The sequence below is a fragment of the Macaca nemestrina genome, chromosome 5, assembly GCF_043159975.1.
Source record: "Macaca nemestrina isolate mMacNem1 chromosome 5, mMacNem.hap1, whole genome shotgun sequence".
Lineage (NCBI taxonomy): Eukaryota > Metazoa > Chordata > Mammalia > Primates > Cercopithecidae > Macaca > Macaca nemestrina.
This window is the reverse complement of record NC_092129.1, coordinates 175,904,953-175,924,335: the sequence shown is the minus strand read 5'-3', so window position 1 is coordinate 175,924,335 and position 19,383 is coordinate 175,904,953. Positions and strand designations below refer to the sequence as shown.

The following is a 19,383-nucleotide window of genomic DNA, read 5'->3' as shown; positions in this document are numbered from 1 at the left end:
CCTTTCTTCCTCCCTCCATCCTTCCCTCCCTCCCTGTCTCACTCTCTCTGTCTTTCTCTTTCTTTCTTTCCGTCTTTTTTGACAAGTCTCACTCTGTTGCCCAGGCTGAGTGCAATGACGCGATCTTGGCTCACCGCAACCACTGCCTCCCGGGATCAAGCCATTCTCCTGCCTCAGCCTCCCGAGTAGATGAGATTACAGGCACATGCCACCACACCTGGCTAATTTTTGTATTTTAGTAGAGATGAAGTTTCACCATGTTGGCCAGGCTGGTCTTGAACTCCTGATCTCAGGTGATCCACCCACCTCTGCCTCCCAAAGTGTTGGGATTACAGGCGTGAGCCACCGAACCCGGCCAGTAGTTTGATTTTCTGAGATTTTGTGGTGTTATTTGTCTGCTTGGTTTATATGTTGCCAGCAAGGCTCTCACCAGTTCCTGCTGGGGCTGCTAGAGGAGCTGAGGGGCTTCCCCAGGGAAGCCTCCCCCATGTGTACCTTGGTGGGCAAGGGAAGTTCCCACTGGAATGGGGACGGGGCTTCCTTGACCAGCTAATTGCTGCTCTGGTATTTCTCACTGGGGTGGAGGAGTCTCAAGCCCTGCAGGGTAGGAGAGCATCTCTTCTGGTATTGTTAGCGAGGCTCTGGGATCAGGCATCTAGTCCCCTTGCCATAGTAAATGGTGCAGGTTTGCCTCCTATTGCAGGAGGAATTCCTATATATTCCAGCAGAGAAATGAGGCTTCCTGGGCTGCCTTCTGTTACTAGGTTGGGATGGGGAAATGCTGGGTCTGAGTCAGCAGGTCTGAGTCCTGGGTTGGTTGGGAGGATGTAAGGTGTCCTGCCCCTGTGATGTTCGTCCAGTCCTGGGACCCCAAACCTGGTGGCTTTCATCTTACCCCCTTTCACGGCTCTCCTTTGGTTGCCTCTTGAGCTACTTCTAGGATTTATAGTTATAATGAGTGGGAGAAAGAAGGGAGAAATGGGTTTGGGTTATGAATAGGTTTCTAAAATTAGTTTCCCATGGAAAGTCCCAAGGATAGGTTTTTAAAAATAACTTCAAAGCAAAGCTTTCTGTTGTGATATACTAACATGTGGCCCCAAAGATTTTTTAAAGACAATTTCCTGTGATGGTTTTTAAATGAGATAAGATGTATTAATAAATTTTTGCCTAATGATATTTCTACTTGGAATTATACATCAAAAATACCATGGGGTTTGAAAAACTCTATAATCTGGGGAGATGAACCAAAAAAGAAATACTTGGTTAAAAAAAAAAGAATAATAAGAGAGAGAGAGAAATACTCTGGCTTCAGTTTCTTGTTAAATACCCAAGGAAGTTCATGTTCTCATTTAGTATGTTTTCTTCTGTCATTCTTAAATGGATAAAGAATTATTTGAGACAGAGGCAGTTTCCAGAGTTTAATACCAGAAGTTTTCCCAAAGGCCTAGGTCAGTAGTGCGTCAGGGCTGGCTGGTTAACAGAAATCCCTAGAGATATTTAAGGCATCCCTGCTTTACCCTTTAAAATTTCTAAGCCAGTGAGGTGAGGGTTTGGCCCCTGAACATTTTTTTGTAAAGTTCTCTAAAGCAACTATGATGATTGACCACATTTGATAACTATATTTAACCAATAAATTGGTACATTTCCAAAATGTGCTTGAACCGGAAAGAGAAGGTCCTTTGCTCAAGGTAACATGTTGTGCAGGGAAAGCCAAAAGAAAGATGGAAATGTTGACCTTGCAATGATTTTAAAAGGGAGAATGAAAACCAGAAACTACCCAGGAGTGCAGCGAGAATTATATAAAAGGTCCAATAAGTAGCATGTGAGAAAAATGCCTGGAATAATAGATGTATTTTACTTGGTGAGGACAAACCCTAGGGAGGATGTGCTAATTATATTCAAATATTTAAAGGAGCATTTTGAGAGGAAACTAGACTTCCACCGTTTGGACTAGGAACCTGCATCTTTAGCAAACTTCCCAGGTGATTCTGAGGGAGACTATGGACTTCACTGGAACATTCCTGGTTACGAGAAGGCTTCATCCAGACTTTTTTTTTTTTTTTTTTTTTTTTGAGATAGAGTTTCACTCTTGTCGCCCAGGCTGGAGTGCAATGGTGTGATCTCGGGGCTCACTGAAACCTCTGCCTCCCAGGTTCAAGCAATTCTCCTGCCTCAACCTCCCGAGTAGCTGGGATTACAGGTGCCCGCCTCCAAGCTCAGCTAATTTTTGTATTTTTAGTAGAGGCGGGGTTTCACTGTGTTGGCCAGGCTGGTCTTGAACTGCTGACCTCAGGTGATCCACCCGCCTCAGCTTCCCAAAGTGCTGGGATTATAGGCATAAGCCACCACGCCCCGCCTGTCTAGACTTTTATAGAATGGTTTGGGGGCTTGAGAATGAGAGAGCTGCTGGGGAGAATTCAACAGGGAACCAACCAACACGAAAAAGGAAGGGAAGAGAAGAGGAGAGGAGGAGAGAAGAGAAAGGAAAGAAGGAATGAACAGAGGAAGGAAGGCAGGAGAGATGGAAGGAAAGAGGGAGGGGAAGCAAGGCAAGGTGCTGTAGGTGTGGAGGGCCTGCCCTTGATGAAATGCTGGTTGTTTGACTGACTGTAATACAGCTCAGCGATTGGGAATAAGGCAGAGAAAGTAGAGTTGCATTCATTGGAAATGAGGAATGGGAAAGGCGGACAGAGTGGAAGGTCACGGGGAGAGGGAGTTTGAGTTGTTGATAAGGGAGGTAAGAGAGTTGTTGGTCATAGAGGATCATGGCCAAATAGGAAGTCAGGTACATAGAGAACACACCAACAGACCTCAGATAGGCAGTGAGGTCAATGGGCTAGAGGTTGCCATGAAGGTGCAGGAAATGTTTAGAAAAAGTGAGGAAGCGGAGAGGACTAGATTTGGAGTTGTTCCCACTCTTCCTGGTCAGTGAGATGGGGAGAAAGCAGCACCCAGCATGGAGCCAGCTGGGAAGCCAGAGTTTTGCCCAGGACAGTGCTTCTCAAACCCAGGTGTGCATCACCATCACCTAGAGGGCCTGCCACAACGCAGGCTGTGGGAGCCACCCCAGAGATTCTAAGGCAGTAGGTCTGCAAGGGGCCCAAGAGTTTGCTTTCTTGACTAGCTCCCAGGTGATGTTAATGTCTTGGCACCATATTTTGAGACAGTGACCTAGGAAAATCCAGCCTTCTGTTAATGGACACACTTGGAAAGGCTGAGGGCAAAAGAAACTGTCCACCATGCAGAGGTCCAGAAAGCAGAGTAGGCATGGAGGGGTGGGATGGGGGTGATTGGGAGCCTGGGGTCACTGTGGGCTGCACCTGGGTGAGAGTTTGGGCCTTTTTACAGGATGGGGTGAATTGGATGAATTCCAGAGTGTTTTGAAGTAGCAGTAAAAGTCTGCATGGGCAGTTCACACTTACCCATCACTAGTTATTTAAAATTGGCTCCTTTCCATGCATATTTCACTTTGTTGATGCTGAAAAGAGGAGTAGCTCATTTCACTGTGCCTGAAAGGGGTTTTGGTTCAGAGCTAGCACCGATAGGGTTGCCCCTCACGAAAATGAAGAGTTTGATAGCAGAGGCCTTGGGTGAAACCTGATGACATGAAGACTTTATTCTTTTTCCGAAACTTTCAATGACTTCCCGTTGTCTTTAGGGTACAATCTAGAATCCATAATGCTAGGTACAGAGGCCTTCACACTCTGGCCTGAGGCAGTTTCTCCCTTCTTTCCTGCACTCCAGTCACAGAGAATGTGTTCTATTTCCTTGCACTCACTGTGCTTTCTCCACCATCAAGGCCTTCACAAGTATTTGTGGGCTTTCTTGGAATGGGTTTTCTCTTACTTTATTAGCTAGCTTCTACTGATTATTCTAATAACAACTTAAGTGTCTCTTTTGCGGAAAACTTTCTTAAGCATCAAACTAGGACCCCTTTCTCCTTTCTTTTCTCAACTTATCTCACAGTTTGCTTTTGTTTGTTTGTTTGTTGTTTGTTTGTTTTGTTTGAGACAGGGTCTTGCTGTGTCGCCCAGGCTGGAGTACAGTAGCACCATCTTGGCCTACTGCAGCCTCCGCCTCCTGGGTTCAAGCAATTCTCATGCCTCAGCCTTTGAGTAGCTGGGATTACAGGCGTGTGCCACCATGTCTGGCTAATTTTTGTATTTTCAGTAGAGATGGGGTTTCACTATGTTGACCAGGCTGGTCTTGAATTCCTGGCCTCAAGTGATCTGCCTACCTTTGCCTTCCAAAGTGCTGGGATTACAGGAGTAAGCTACCATGTCCAGCCTCATGATTGTATTGTAATTCTGTGTTTACTATATAAATTCTCTGTTTTCTACCAGAAATGGTAGGATGGGAGAGGGGTGACCAACTCCTTCCAGTTTACCTGGAACTTCCCTAGTTTTATAGCTCCAAGTCCAGTGTCCTGGGAACTCCTCAGCTGGGGCAAACTAGGATGCTTTGTCATACTAGTCTGGTCCACAACACACTCTAGATCCAGCACTGTGGCCAGCACATATCACACGCTCAATATATGTGCATGAAAAAAAAAATGTGCATGAAACAAAATTTAGTAGTGCTTAAAGTGGGTAAAAGAGAAATTAGCCATCACTCTCAATATTCCCCTGACCTTAACAAACATTCCTTGAGAAGGAAAAAAATGGCAAACAGCCACTCTTCAAAATGATTTTAGGAGTCTGACTCTAACTTTTCACCCTGAAAGACAGTGGTTGAATTTAAGACTATAGACAAATAGTAGGATAATATGTAAGTCCAGTCTGCAGAACGTGGGGGTGTCCATTCATTCATTCAGCAAACAGTATTTTTTTTGTGCCTGTCCTCAAAATACTCTCACCTCTCTACCAGGTTCACTAGTAAATTGTATTCATTCTCTTGGGAGAGTTTTTGTAAATTATCTAGTGATGTGCAAATACTGTGGTAGGAGATGACTCTAAACTCTATCAGCTGTGATTCTGAAGTGGGGAGTGGAATTAGCATGGGTTCCAGGCTAATGTCTGCAGACATTAGGACCCCTACGGTGGCCTAGGTCAGGCTATGAAAACATCCTACTTGCCTTCACATGTGTCTTCTTCCTCCACAACCCCTGGGGACATGGATGTCTCTCTAAGTAAATAAATGATCTGTGCTCATGAAGAAATGAAGTGCCTTGCAAGGAACACAATGTCCTGACTCAAGCTCCGGTAAACAAACTCAGTAATTTATGTGGGAAGTCCTTTGTAATTTTACACAGACCCTCAACTGCTTTAAACTGTTTAGGAGTATTTATTCATACAGCATGTTTAAGAGTCAGCATCCAGGATTTCAGTCTTCCAAACAAGAAAATTAGAAAGCATGTTTTGTTCCCACAGTGACAGAGGAAGGGCAGAGGCTATTAGGACAACTCATCTCCTACAATATTAAAAACACCCTGGCAGGCTTCACCAGGTCACAAGAAGGACCCGCCGGAGCTGGGAGTGGGAAGAGCAGCTGTGGTGGTGGTTCGCAGACAGGTGCGTGGGCAACTTGTTTCTGCTTGTGAGGTCAGAGATTGAAATGAGAAGAAAGCAAGCTGAAATGCTTCTCCCCAGACCCATGATTTCCATTTTACTCAGAAAGCATGTCTTTACTTTAGACATGAGGGAAAATATGAAGCTAAGCAGAGGGTGAAAAACAGTCTAGAGAAGAAATAGGATAAGACGTTCGAATGTTTTTCACCTGCTTAGAACCAAGCCCATTAATAGAATAGGAGCCTCAATTCCCTTCACTTCCCTCATCTCAAGCAGTGGTAATGGAGAAAACCGCGATATTCCTCCAAGCATTCTTGACCCTGACAGTTGTTTCAAAGATACATGGTTCTATCATTGGATAAACCTGTGCACAGAGACCCATTAGTACTTGTTCCAGTTTGCTATTTTGCAAATTACCTTAAAACTTTAGTTGCTTAAAACAACCACCGTTTTATTATATTTCTTGCTTTTATGGGTCAGGGATTTGGGCAGGGTTCAGTTGGAAGGCTCTTCTGTTCCAGGTGGCATGAACTGTGCTTGGTTGGTGGTGGATTCAGTTGGCAGGTGGGCTGGTATGGAGGACAGTTTCCTGCACAGATATGGTGCCTCAGAGGGTGTGGTGGGCCCAATAATGGTCCCCAGAGATATTCAGATGTGAATCCCTGGAACCTGTGACTGTTACCTCATATGGCAAAAGGGACTCTGCAGGCATGATTAAGGATCCTGAGATGGGGAGATCATCCTAAATTGTCTGGGTGGACCCTAAATGCAATCAGAAGTGTTCTTACAAGAGGAAGGGACAGGGAGATTTCACTACAGAGAAGAAAAAGGCTCTGTGAGGACTGACATGAGATGTCACATTGCTGGCTTCCAAGATGGTGGGAGAGGACATGAACCAAAGAATATATGGAGTTCTGCTGTCATTGCTGGGAAAAGGCAGGGAAACAGGTTCTTCTCTAGAACCCCTGGGGGAAGCAAGGCCCTGCTGACGCAATGGTCTCAGCCCAGTGAAATTGATTTTGGGCTTCTGACCTCCAGAACTGTAAGAAAATAATGTGTGCTGCTTTAAGTCACCAAGTTTGTGGCAATTTGTATAGCAGCCATAAAAAAAAAAATAAACCAACAAACCTAACATAGTAGAGATGACCAGATGACTGGAGTGAACTGAGACTACTGAAGAGTGGGTGGTGCCATGGCCTCTCTGGCATGGCAACTGCTCTCAGCATTTCACAGGGCTCCCAGAGAGTGTCCAAAAGAGGAAATAGAAGTTTCCAATTTCTTCACCCTTGGGCAAAGCAATCACAGAGCCTAACCCAGTTCAAAGGATGGAGACTAAACTTTACCTTTCCATGAAAGAAGCATCAAAGACTTTGTGGCTGTCTTTTTACTGCAGGAAAGAACACTTTGAAAATTCATGCCCTACTGACTGTAGAGCAACACCATCATGTCTGCATGCTTATTCAGTCTGCTGACTATCAAAATCCTGGTTCTGTGGTGGGTAAAATCATCTATCAGTTTGACATAAAAAACAGAATCATAGGGATTATTTTGTATTCCTGATGGAATCCAAAATCCACTGGCTTATGTCATTCTAAAAGAGGTCAAGAAAACAAGCAGGCTTGTTACAGTGTGTTCATTTATTCATTTCTAGTCTTTCTGCAGAATTGACTAGAAGACAGACATCGCATCAGCAAGTGGGGCCAGTAATGTAGAAGACAGTGTGACAAAACTGATGGATCTTCACTGCAAAACTGGAGAGCTGGTACAGGATTTCTCCGTTCTTTAGTCTGAGCATAACGACTACCATGAACTAGACAGACTCTACTGCAGCTTCTCAGAAAGTGCTGCTGTCACCTCCACTTCCAATCCAATGTGTTGTATGGATGAATGTGAGCGTTATTCAGGCACTTTCCCCTATGTCATGTCCTTTGATCTTCATCACATTCTACCTCTCAGCTCGTTATTTCTAATAACAGGAAACTCAGCCTGGGAACAGTCACCTAGCTAAATAAATGATCAAACCAAGACTTTGGGTTGGCCTTCCTCTTTTTCCCAGCTGAGGGAAGGTTCCCGGGGGTGGACACATGATACAAGAGCCCAGGGAAGCAGGTTTCCCCCATATTTCTCATGCCATTTTCTCCTCATTGCAGACGTATGCTGATTTCACACAACTGGCTAACTTAACAGGTGTTCAAGCGTTTGAGCACCTGGAGTAGAGATGAATCTGAGATGGGGGTTGCTGTATCAGCCCCATGCAATGCACACTGGCTGATGTCTTGAAGCTCTTTAGATTATACTTTTGCATTTACTTCTACAGTGGAGAATAATAGAGTCAGGACATCAGGGACCTGCACTTTGATCATGAAAACAAACTGGCTGGATCCACCATATTGGTAGAAGCCCAGTCATATACCTCAGCTGCCCTGAGGTATATGTTTGGGTGTGTGCAGGAGTCCATGAGAAGTGCTGCAATGAGCGCCTCTCTGAGTAATCTCTGGGCTTTTAAGAAATCATAACAACATAAGAGCAATAATAAAGATGAAACTCCTCTTACCACAACTGGAGACCTCTGAGGTAAAGGATTATTTTCTGGTTAGAAACTTGTGAGAATACTTTCCTTGTATGGGAACAATGGCTAGACCTCCAGCACTCTTAGCTGAGATCAAGCCAACTCTAGGCCAGGCATTGTATTAGGTCCTTTATTTATAGCTTTTTTTTTTTTTTTTTGGCATAAAAGGTATATTTTCTCCAAAATCCTGTGTTAGCATATTTTTGTGTTGCTATAAAGGAATACCAGAGGTTGGGCAATTTATAAAAGAAAAGAGGTTTATTGGGCTCATGGTTCTGCAGGCTATACAAGAAGCATGGTACCTGCTTCTGGCGAGGGCTTCAGGCTGCATCCACTCATGGTAGAAGGGGAAGGGGAGCTGATGTGTGTAGAGGTCACAAGGGAGGAAAGAAGGGCAGGGAGGTGCCAGGCTCTTTCAACAACCAGTTATCTCGGGAACTAAGAGGGAGAAATCATTCCCTAGAGAATGACACCAAGCCATTCATGAGGGATCCACCCCCGTGACCCAAACACTTCCCACCAGGTCCCACCAGCCCTTTAACAACAGGAATCAACTTTCAACAGGAGACTTGCAGGGCCAGACAAACCCATATCCAAACCAGAGTAGCCCCCTACAAGGAAAGTATCTCCAAATTTCCCTGTTTCTAGTGAGCCACATTACATAGGGCTTCTACGCACAGGTGACAACTTAATCAGAGAAGAAAAAATGAAGTGGAGTTGGAGTTATACTCATAACATTTTAAAGTTTTATTACTATAACAAGTTTCAGAAGCATCTAAGGTGTTATTAATACTAACATTCAAACTTCCATGTTACAGACTTTATAAAGAAATGCGGTAAAGGGGCTGCAGAGTGATATTTGGTCTTGTCACCAACCAAGAAAATGGAAAAGAAGAAATATACTGAAAGCTGCTAGATGCAGCAACCACCACCCCTGGAAGGGAACTGGAAGGGGCCATGTATCAAGTAGGGGTTCCTTCAGTAGAGTGTGAGAGAAAACCCAAAATAGGGGCCAGGCATGGTGGCTCATACCTGTAATCCCTGCACTTTGGGAGGCTGAGGTGGGAGGATTGCTTGAGTCCAAGAGTTAGAGACCAGCCCTGGCAACATAGCTAGATTTCATCTCTACAAAAAACAAAAAGAATCAGCTGAGTGTAATGGCATGCACCTGTGGTCTCAACTACTCGGGAGGCTGAGGCAGGAGGATTGCTTGAGGCAGGAGGTCGAGGCTGCAGTGAGCTGTGATTGCCCCACTGCACTCCAGCCTGCATCACAGAGCAAAATCCCATCCAATGCCAAATAGTTATGTCTTATTCAAGATAGATGCATTTTCTTTCTTTCCATAAAAGGAGACCCCAGGGTAGACAGTATTCTTGGTTACAGGTGTTCCACAGTGGTCAGGGATCCATCTCTCTCTCTCATCCATCCACTCTCTGTCATCTGACGTCCCATGGTCTAGGAAGGTTTCCTGGATTGCAGCCAATGTAGCTGCATTTCATCTACCAGGAAGAAGGGAGACAGAAAAAAGCAGCAGAGATGAACCCACTATCTTTTAAGGGGCCCTCTAGAAGCTGCCACATAGACTGCCACTTTATCTCTATAAGGAGGATGGAAAACGTCATCTTTAATCTGGGTCAACATATACCTTGTTCAAAATCAAAGTCTGCATAACTAAGAAAGATAGGAAAAACCAGTATGGATAGACCAAACATGGCAATTAGGAAAAAGACCTGATTTCTGCCTGGATTTCGGCATATACTACAAACATATTAACATTAACACAGTAACATTTAACAGGTCATGACTCCCCTTTCCAAAACTGCGTTAAATTAATTCTTAACACATGTACCAGGAAACTACTTTTCTTTTCCCCGAAACCTTTTTCTGGTAAAATTGGCGTGTATCTTATGTTCATTCATGTCATATTTTGATAGACATGATAAAAATCTCATTGAATTGACTGCCTCAAACCTATGAAGCAGGCAATATTATTCTCATGGTTCAGGAGGATTAGGAAGTCTGTTTAGGCCCAACCAGGATTGAAATCCAGATGCATCTGGTTTCAAAATATTTAATGCGTTCTGAAAATGTACCAAAACTGTTGGACTTTAGGAAAAACAAAATAGCCTTGGTGAGAGAAGCTCTTCCCAGTTTGTCTCATATGAGAACATTGTTTGGTGGTAAAAAGAGGCATTTTAAAGCTGAGGAAGATGTGGTAGTGCAATATTAATATAAAGAGACATTGTAACAGAATACCGATGTGTCTTGGCCAGACCATTCTGTGTAACTATAAAGGGGTAGTATCTTTGGCTCCTGGGTCGTTTAAGCGACATTTTGCTGCTTCTACAACAGCGACACAGTAGATCCCAGCTGAGTTTGTGTTGCAGTCTGGTGGGCAGACGGTGTAAATAATCCAAACCGAATTTCCTTGCTTGTAAATACTATGGCAGATCCCTGAATGCGGAGCAGATGTGAGAAATAAACTTTTGAGCCATTTATATCTGTTGTAAATTGAAAGGGGGAAAAAAATCCCCAAGTAGAAAAATAGCTTGGTTTGGTATTAGAAGAACGTATATTTTTAAAAGATGCCACATGAAGAAATTTGAGTATCAAAATAACATTGGGGAAAGTTGGTTAATAAAGTGTTGGAATCCAAATGTTTCCTAGAAACAGGTGTTATCCTTTATCAGTATTAAATTTAATTGGGTGTTCAAATGTTTAAGTCTTAAATTCAGGGAATGCCTGCTAGCATTTTGCTCCAGATTCCAGAAAAGTAGATTTGAGTATTGTCATGACAGAAATATATATATGGTTGCTAAGGCCAGAGGTTTACCCACAGGTCCTTCCCTGTATGGCCCAGCCACATGAGAGAAATTTTGAATGAAGCACATCTATATTTCTGTATTGGCTTTGATACAATTTGATGGGCCATCTGCTCCCCGACAGCTAGGTCCCCCGGAGCTGTCTCTAAACATCTGAATAACTCTGGTCCACAGCCAGCTGTGTTCACACAGTCAGAGGCTTCAACACAAGTCCCAGGTCTGAGCTGAAAGCAGTGGTATTGTTTAAAAGATACAGCTCTCAAATTTTACCATTTGAACCGAAATATAGTGAAGGTCATTGCTACCTTCTACACCACTGGAAAAAATGTTGGTTGTGCATGGGTTCACCACAACTTCTGCCCCTGAGGTTCAAGCCATCCTCCCACCTCAGCCTCCAAAGTAGCTGGGACTACAGGCACACACCACCATGCATGGCTAATTTTTTCCATTGTTGGAAAACTGGTAAACTGTTAGTGTCCCAATGAAACCCAATTTTACTGTGAGTACAATTAACCTTTGAGTCCCATGAGGCCCTAAATAAATTATTGGTCCCCAAATCACTGACTTGTTCTCATTAATGCCTTTGGACTTACTGTTAGGTGCAATCACAAAAGATATAAAATGCATCCGCTTATTGTGGAGTTTATCTCTAAAATAGGCAAGATGAGTTCTTTCCTGGATGTATAATTGAGAATTTAAAACACCTTTGGAATGCCAGTTTCCAAACAACTACTCCCAGAGAAGGAATTGTGAAGTATTGCTGCTTATTCTCTGTTCCTTGAGCTATGATGGAGCGCTGTGGAAGACTCTCTAGAGAGGAAGGGGACTGAGGAGACAAGGGCATTTCTTAACCATGGAACTAGAGAAATAGTCCCCTTTCCACCCTCCACACTGTTGAACAGGATCTTTAAGACTGAGATTCATACACTTTTATGGGAAAGTTCTTTCTGGATTTACACAGCTGTGACAGTATCATGCTTCATCATTAAAAAAGTATCAGCCTCATTCTTTCTTTATTTTGTGTTTTTATTCATTCATTTAATTATTATTTCATTCAGCACGTTGTTGAGTGCCTTTTCTTTTCTTTTTTTTTTTTTTTTGAAATAAAGTCTGGCTCTATCACTCAGGCTGGAGTGCAGTGGTGTAATCTTGGTTCACTACAACTTTGCCCTCTGGGGCTAAAGCCACCCTCCCACCCCAGCTTCCCAAATAGTTGGGACTACAGGTGCCCGTCACCATGCCCAGCTAATTTTTGTATTTTTTGTAGAAATGGGGATTTCACCATGTTGGCTAGACTGGTCTCGAACTCCTGAGCTCAAGTGATGCTCCTGCCTTGGCTACCCAGAATGCTGAGATTACAGGCATGAGCCACCGCGCCCGGCCTATTTTTGAGCGCTTTCTGTGAACAGCTACTGTGTTAGTCATTAGAATTATGAGCAGAGAGAGAAAATCTAGACACTGCTGCTTACAGTCTAAGTTGGGGAGAGGGACATCAGTCTGAGGATCCCAGGGACAGAGGTACAACTGCCGTGACCTTCAGAGGAGCAGCTCAAGGTCACACGAGAGTCAGTAACAGGGCACTTGACTGAGGGTGGTCAGCAGAGAGTTCCATGAGGAAGGTATTTTGAGCTGAGAGCTGAAGGAAGCATGGGAAGAAGAGAGAAGAAAGGCAGATGAAACGTTGTAACAGGCAGATAGAAGAGTTTGTACAAAACCCCTGTGACGTGGGGTATATGGTGGGAAGAGGGCCCAAGTGTTCAAGTAATGGAAGAAGGGAACTGTAGGTGGAAGACAGGGATGGAGGGGCTTGGGGAAGAGTCACATTCCCATGTCCCTGCCCTTCCCAGCTCCCGCAGTCATCTTCAGGTTTGCAGAGAAATCCAAAGGAACAGTAGGAAGCTGGTACCTACCTGTTGACTAGGATTTCACTTCCCGTTGTTAGGTATATTTCACTTTTTTGCATCTTGTTTTAAAGAGTGCCAGCAATCCCACTCTTGGTATATGCCCAAAAGGCAATACATTGTTATGTCGAAAAGTTACCTGCATTCATATGTTTATCACAGCGCTATTCACAATAGCAAAGATATGGAATCCACCTAAGTGTCTATCAACAGAGGGTTAAATAAAGAGTCCATAAAAAAGAATGAAATTGTGTCTTTTGCAGCAGCATGGGTGGAACTGGAGGCTTTTATCCTAACTGAAATAATTCAGAAACAGAAAGCCAAATACCGCACGTTCTCACTTATAAGTGGGAGCTAAACAGTGGGTACGCATGGACATAGAGGAGAATAGTAGATGTTGGAGACTCAAAAAGGGTTGGGGGGGAGGGTTGAAAAATGATGTAATGGGCACAGTGTTCACTATTCAGGCAATGGGCACACGGAAAGTTCAGACTTCACCCCTATGTAATATATGAAATAAGAAATCTGCACTCGTACCCCCATAATATAAATAGATTAGATTAGATAGATAGATAGATAGATAGATAGATAGATCAAGAATCCTAGGAGGCTCATAATTAAATCCAGTATTCATGACTGAATTATCCTTACCTCACCTTTAACTTTCATCTACCTGCCTCCTACATCCCCCACTATGATTAATGTGACTGATTCATCACATTTAATTCTTTTCGCTGTTTCTTTGGGTTTTTTATTCCCACATTTCTAATTGTGCTTATACCACTAATCATTCATCTCCCAATTTTAAGCCTATCCATTTGTGTCCTGTTTTTGTAGCTGAAGGCTCAGCCTGTCTCTCATACCTCACTGTCCCTATCACACCAACATGGTTATAGTCACCAGTGTGGACATCGGAGAAACTTTGTGAATATTATTCACTGCGGAGCCTACTATATACTGTGATCATGCATTTTTCTTCACAGTTTTTGGCTTTCCTTGAATTAATACTCTGTCTCATTTCTTTATTTGCTTTACTCTTTGTATATATTCCTTATATTTCTCCATCAAATCTGAAAAAAAATCCTGTATTGAGAGCACATTCCCTGCCACCAGCATTTTGGGAAGAACAGAGTGAGTGAAGGGCATAGCTCACTCGTAGACTTTTCGTAATCTTCCTGTTTTTAGGATGGGATCTCCCTGCCCCTCTACCGTGTCTGGCATCCGGAGCCGCTCTGGGTGAATATATTTAGAGACTAAATCTGCATCTCTGGGGCAAGGTGTCTGGGGAGGCATTTTGAGGGTTCTAGTTGCAGAGTGGCTTCCTCTATCACCCACCTTCCATTCTCTTATCAGCTTCCAAAAATCAGGTACCTTTGCTCGTTTGCTGATGCATCTTCTCCTGTTCTCTTTGTCCCTATGGGCTTCTGCCTATTTTATTCTATTTCCTTTATTTTAGTGGCATTTCAAAGGAGGGCAGGGCCAGCCTGCCATGTTACCTGGCAGTCCCCTGCGGTTCCAGGGTCAGCTGTCCTCTCAGCCCAGTGGCCAGGCCCTGAGTCAGGTCTGAGACTAGTGTGGACCGTGCAGGGATATGGGGGATGGCTTTTGCGTTAACCACCAGTTCCCCTGAACTTCCTGCCTGCCTGCTTTCTGCTTTGCAGCGTTGTGCCAGGCACCGAAGTCTGGGGGTGTGTCAGGGAGCCTCACAGGGGAGGTTCTTGCTCATATGTGCAGGAATGACCCTGACTGATAAGAAACATACTTTTTCATTACTCTTTTAGCAAAACTTTCAATAGTCAAAATCCCCCTCCCCTCGCCTCTCTTTCTGTGTTTCTATAATAACTTCATTGGATCTGGGCATCTGGATTGTAGGTGTTCATTGAAAACCTCAAAATAACAGGGTCTGTCCTCCTTTCTTCTGGGAAGGCCCCATGTGAATTCCACAGCCCATCTTCTAGGATCCCAGCCCCTCATTCCCTGCTTGATGAAGACCTGGAGGAGGGATGGTGGAGAAGGGACCTGGGAAACAGGCAGGCTTTGGCGTTCCAAAGTGAATGGATGTCAAAAGAGAACATCTTGAAAATATCTATTTAGAAAAGGTCAATGAGTGAAGAAACAACATAAAATGTAGGTGGGAGCTCGCTTGACCTCTTGGCCTGGTGTGAAGAAGCCTCACCAACTTCGGGAAATTAACATTCTTCCTGGTTACTCAGCGTCGCCATTGGAGATGGTGAAGAATACAGTGGAATCCATCCACGCAGAGGCTGCACTCCTGGCGTAGGGTCGGCCATGCCACTAGCAGCTGGGAGTGAATCTCTGCAGCCACTGAAAATAGGGATTTGTAATGGAAATGCTGACAGACCCTTAACCATGGCAGTGCTAGCAAGAGCTGCGATAATACAGTAAATAAGGTGAATGGGCTCGGCTTATCTCATTTCACAGCTGAGCTGTGTATTGCCAGATAAATCAAATCAGGGTAAACGGCTTCATCTAATAAACTGGGTCAACATATAATGTATTTGTTCAGGTTCGCACTTTCATTGATTCTCATTTGATTTAAGAAGAGATATTTCAACTCATGTTTGAACATTTTTACTATTCATCCTTCCTTCTGGTAAGGAGAGACTGAGAGGCAGGGACACACAGCTGGGATTTTTTTTTTCCTTTAAATAAATTAAGTTTTCTGATTCTTGTAAGTTCTTCTGCTTTTCATCTTTATGCATCAGCATGGGGGAGGGGTGGCAGGACCGCTTGGGGAGAAAGCCAAGAAGCAGCAAGAGAAAGCACTCCGTCTCTTCATCTGCATTTCCCAATAACGTTTTAGTGATGTTTGCTAATGTATCATTCATTAACCATCAGCCACTATAAAAAACATAATCTATCTCGCAAAGTGGACATTATTATCGCATTAAATCATTTCACAATATACCTGAACGGTTCCACATGAGAGGCCTGGTCTGGCCAAGCTCAGACGCCTCCGGGGCAATTCTTTAGCAGTAATGAGATACGAGGTCTCTCTGTGATGAATACGATATTACTCGTGTCAGTGGTTGCGGACTGCACCCAGAATATTTCTTCTTACAGGTTTTTTTTTTTTTCTTCCATAGCAGAGGAACTCAGGCAAAGCACTATTAACCCAGTAAATGAAGCTCTAAAGATCACAGAGTGTGTCCATTAGGAGACAAGATGGTGACTAATCCAATTTTTCTTGCAGGAAGGGAAGATGATGCTTTGGTCACATCTGGGAACGGCAGGCCCTGCATTGCAGATGAGGCTCTGCGTTTGGGTCCTCTCCATTCCTCTCCTTTCTATCTCTTCCTTCTCTGCCTTTGTCTAAGGGCAATTATTACATTGTCCCCTCCTCTCCCTCAAGCCTCTCTTGCCCAAAACCTCCTTGAAGGTGATTAAAATAATGTCCATGGCTGGAGGAAGAAATGCAAAAGGGTAAAGGGTGGAGGGAGAGAGAAAGAGCCAAAAAGTAAGGCTTCCCACTTCACATTGCTGGGACTGTTTCCTGAGGCTTCAGGTCTGTGTTGTAGACGGGCTGGACTCTGCAAAAGGGTGGGTGGGAGGTGCAGGGACCATTTGCTTTCTGTTTCTGTTAAAATCACGTCAAACAGTCTTGTTTTTTGGGAAATAATCCGTGTTTTTTTCTCTCATAAGGGCCTTCACTTGTTTATTTCTCGGAAAACTGGTATTTGTTTAAAATGTTGACGGATAAATGCAAGATTCCAGATGTCCCTTAACCTAGACAGTCATAGGCTAGGATGGGAGGAATATCGTGAAGAGTAAAATAAAAATCGAAAGAGAGTGGTGATTTTTTTTCCTAACCTTGTTCTAAACCTTTCTCCCTTTCCTTTTCTTCAACAAATACTTATGTGTCCACTTTATGAGGTATCTCGTGCGGGCCACTTATGGTTCATGGCGTCGTTACCTCAGTGAACAAATACAAAACAGATAAACAAAAGGCCACAAACAGAAGAGCCACAAAAGAGCTGCACGGATGCCCCAATTAAAATCGGGTGTACAGGCTGGCAACTGTGTCACATGTAACTAAATGTGATGTGTGATTTTTTTTTTTTTAATGACAACCCTACATCATTACTTCCCAAGAGAACATCAAAAATATATTCCCCCAAAGAGTAGCCTAGAGAGTCAGAAAATAGATCCTTTTTCCCCACAGTTTTGTCTTCTGCGGTTAATCAATTCAGAAGGATTAGCTTAATTTTCCACACTTAAAAATGCAGGTTGAAACACCCCCTTTGAAAGTCAAATTTATACTATTTCACATTGCTCTGGTATATTAGCTTAGGTGATGTGGAAAATGCAATTTAGAAAACATTTTGGCTTACTCGTGGTCTTTAGAAAGAACAGCATGGTAGGAGTCATGATTTTGTGTCTAAATGAATGTACCCTCAACTTCCCTTCTCATGCTGAAATGACCTTATAGATTGTATCAGTTTCAGTGAAATTTATTTACATTGAACGAATGGCTCAATCTCTCTCTGAACCCCCTGACCCACTTTCCCTTGTCCTTCCTGTTTCTCTTCCTTTGTTTCCTTTCTCACGTAACAGAAGGACTAGAAACCAGTTGGTGGGGGCATTTTACTGACAATGTCCTCATTTATACCCTACTAAGAAAATACTTGGGCTGGGTGCGGTGGCTCACGGCTGTAATACCAGCACTTTTGGGAGGCTGAGGTGGGTGGATCGTCTGAGGTCAGGGGTTCAAGACCAGCCTGGCCAATGTGGTGAAACCCCATCTCTACTAAAAATAAAAAATATGAAAAAATTTAGCTGGGCATAGTGGAAGGCATCTGTAATCTCAGCTACTCAGGAGGCTGAGGCAGGAGAATCACTTGAACCCAGGAGGTGGAGGTTGCAGTGAGCCGAGATTGCGCCACCGCATTCCAGCCTGGGTGACAGAGCAAGACTCCGTCTCAAAAAAAAATAAAATAAAAAATAAAAAAAAGAAAGAGAAAATATTTGTTGCCATGTTTTTTAAAAAAGAATATCTAAGGTCTTTTTATTGATTTGACTTATATTCAATTTATAAGGCTCCCTTGAGTTTTTGTTTAAATTAAATGATCCAGACAATGTAACAAAATCTAGAACTTTTAAAAGGTCATATATTTAGCAGAGCGTTGTTCTGGTCACTATTAAGAGGGCTATTTCACTTCATTATATAGTATTTCACTAAGAGATGATTCTTTTTAACTAGAGTGGAACCTATGGCCCACATCATTAGCTCAGTTCTTGTAGTTAAAAAAAAAAAATAGTCCTCTTTTTCTTCTCAAAACTTTAGCTCCAATGTGGTTATTCTTTCTGGACTACTCAATAATGATTTTTTCCCCCTATTTATTTGTCCAGAAAATGTTTATTGATAATGATCAGAGTATTTCTAGCTCTTAGTATTTGTTGGATTCTCTATAGCTCCCACCAAAGTGCTGGGCACTGAGGAGGTGCTAATAAAATGTGTCGAATTGAATGAGCTGTAATTGTCTTCTAGTTGGTTTTCTAGGTTCTACCTTCACCTGGTTCAGAAACGTTTTAGATAGAGCAGCTCAAGGTACTTTTATTTATTTATTTATGTTTTTAGAGACAGAGTCTTGCTGCGATGCCCAGGCTGGAGTGCAGTGGCACAATCTTGGCTCACTGCAGCCTCCGCCTCCCGGGTTCCAGCGATTCTCCTGCCTCATCTTCCCAAGTAACTGGGGTTACAGTCATGTGCCACCATCCCCGGCTAATTTTTGTATTTTCATTAGAGATGGGGTTTCACCATATTGGCCAGGCTGGTCTTGAACTCCTGACCTCAGGTGATCTGCCCGCCTTGGGCTCCCAAAGTGCTGGGTTTACAGATGTGAGTCACCACGCCCGGGCAAAACACTGTTATTTAAATTCTTCTGACTGCTGTTCATGGCTTTCCATGATCTGCCCGAAGATGTATGACGTTGCATATCCCAAGTAAGACAGTTATTCCATCCCGAAATACAGCCCATTCCTTGTTATCACTGCTATCTCCACGTTGTGTGGAAGCTGCACCTGCTGCCTGAAACTGGTCTCCCTGGAGCTGCTCTTGTTCGAATCTTTACCCACTTATTCAAGGCCCTGTGCAAGCCCTTCTCTGGCCCTTCCAAAATCCCTCTTTGATAACTGCAGTCCACACTGATTTTTCTTTTTAACATTCACTTGTATTTTATAAAACTTTTCTTGTACATAAGGATACTTAACACGAGATCCACCCTCTTAACCATTTTTAGGTGTCCAATACAGTATTAACTATGGGTAGAATGTTGTGCAGCAGGTCTCTGGAGGTTACTCATCCTGCTTGACTAAAACTTAAGAACTTTGATTAGCAGCTACCTGTTTCCTCCTCCTCTCCACACCTGGCTGGAATTAAGCAGTATTTGTCCCTCTGCAGCTGGATCATTTATTTTAGCATCACAGCGTCAGTGTCCCTAGTCATCAGGGAAATGCAAACCAAAACCATAATGAGCTATCCCCACACACCTGTCAGAATGGCTGTTATTAAAACAAAACAAAACAAAACCTGAAACAAAAGACAAGCGTTGGCCAGATTGTGG

The 19,383-nt window shown here is 43.4% G+C and overlaps 1 long non-coding RNA gene across 2 annotated transcripts in view; it reads left to right on the top strand.

The window, feature by feature from the left end:
- Positions 1 to 7,527, top strand: part of LOC105487403 (uncharacterized) — a 59,035-nt gene extending 51,508 nt beyond the window's left edge. For both annotated transcript variants that reach the window (XR_011623167.1, XR_011623166.1), the window contains 2 exons: positions 5,370 to 5,510; positions 7,159 to 7,527. This is a non-coding gene — a long non-coding RNA (uncharacterized lncRNA). The remainder of the gene's footprint in view (positions 1 to 5,369; positions 5,511 to 7,158) is intronic.
- The last annotated feature ends 11,856 nt before the right edge of the window (positions 7,528 to 19,383 follow it).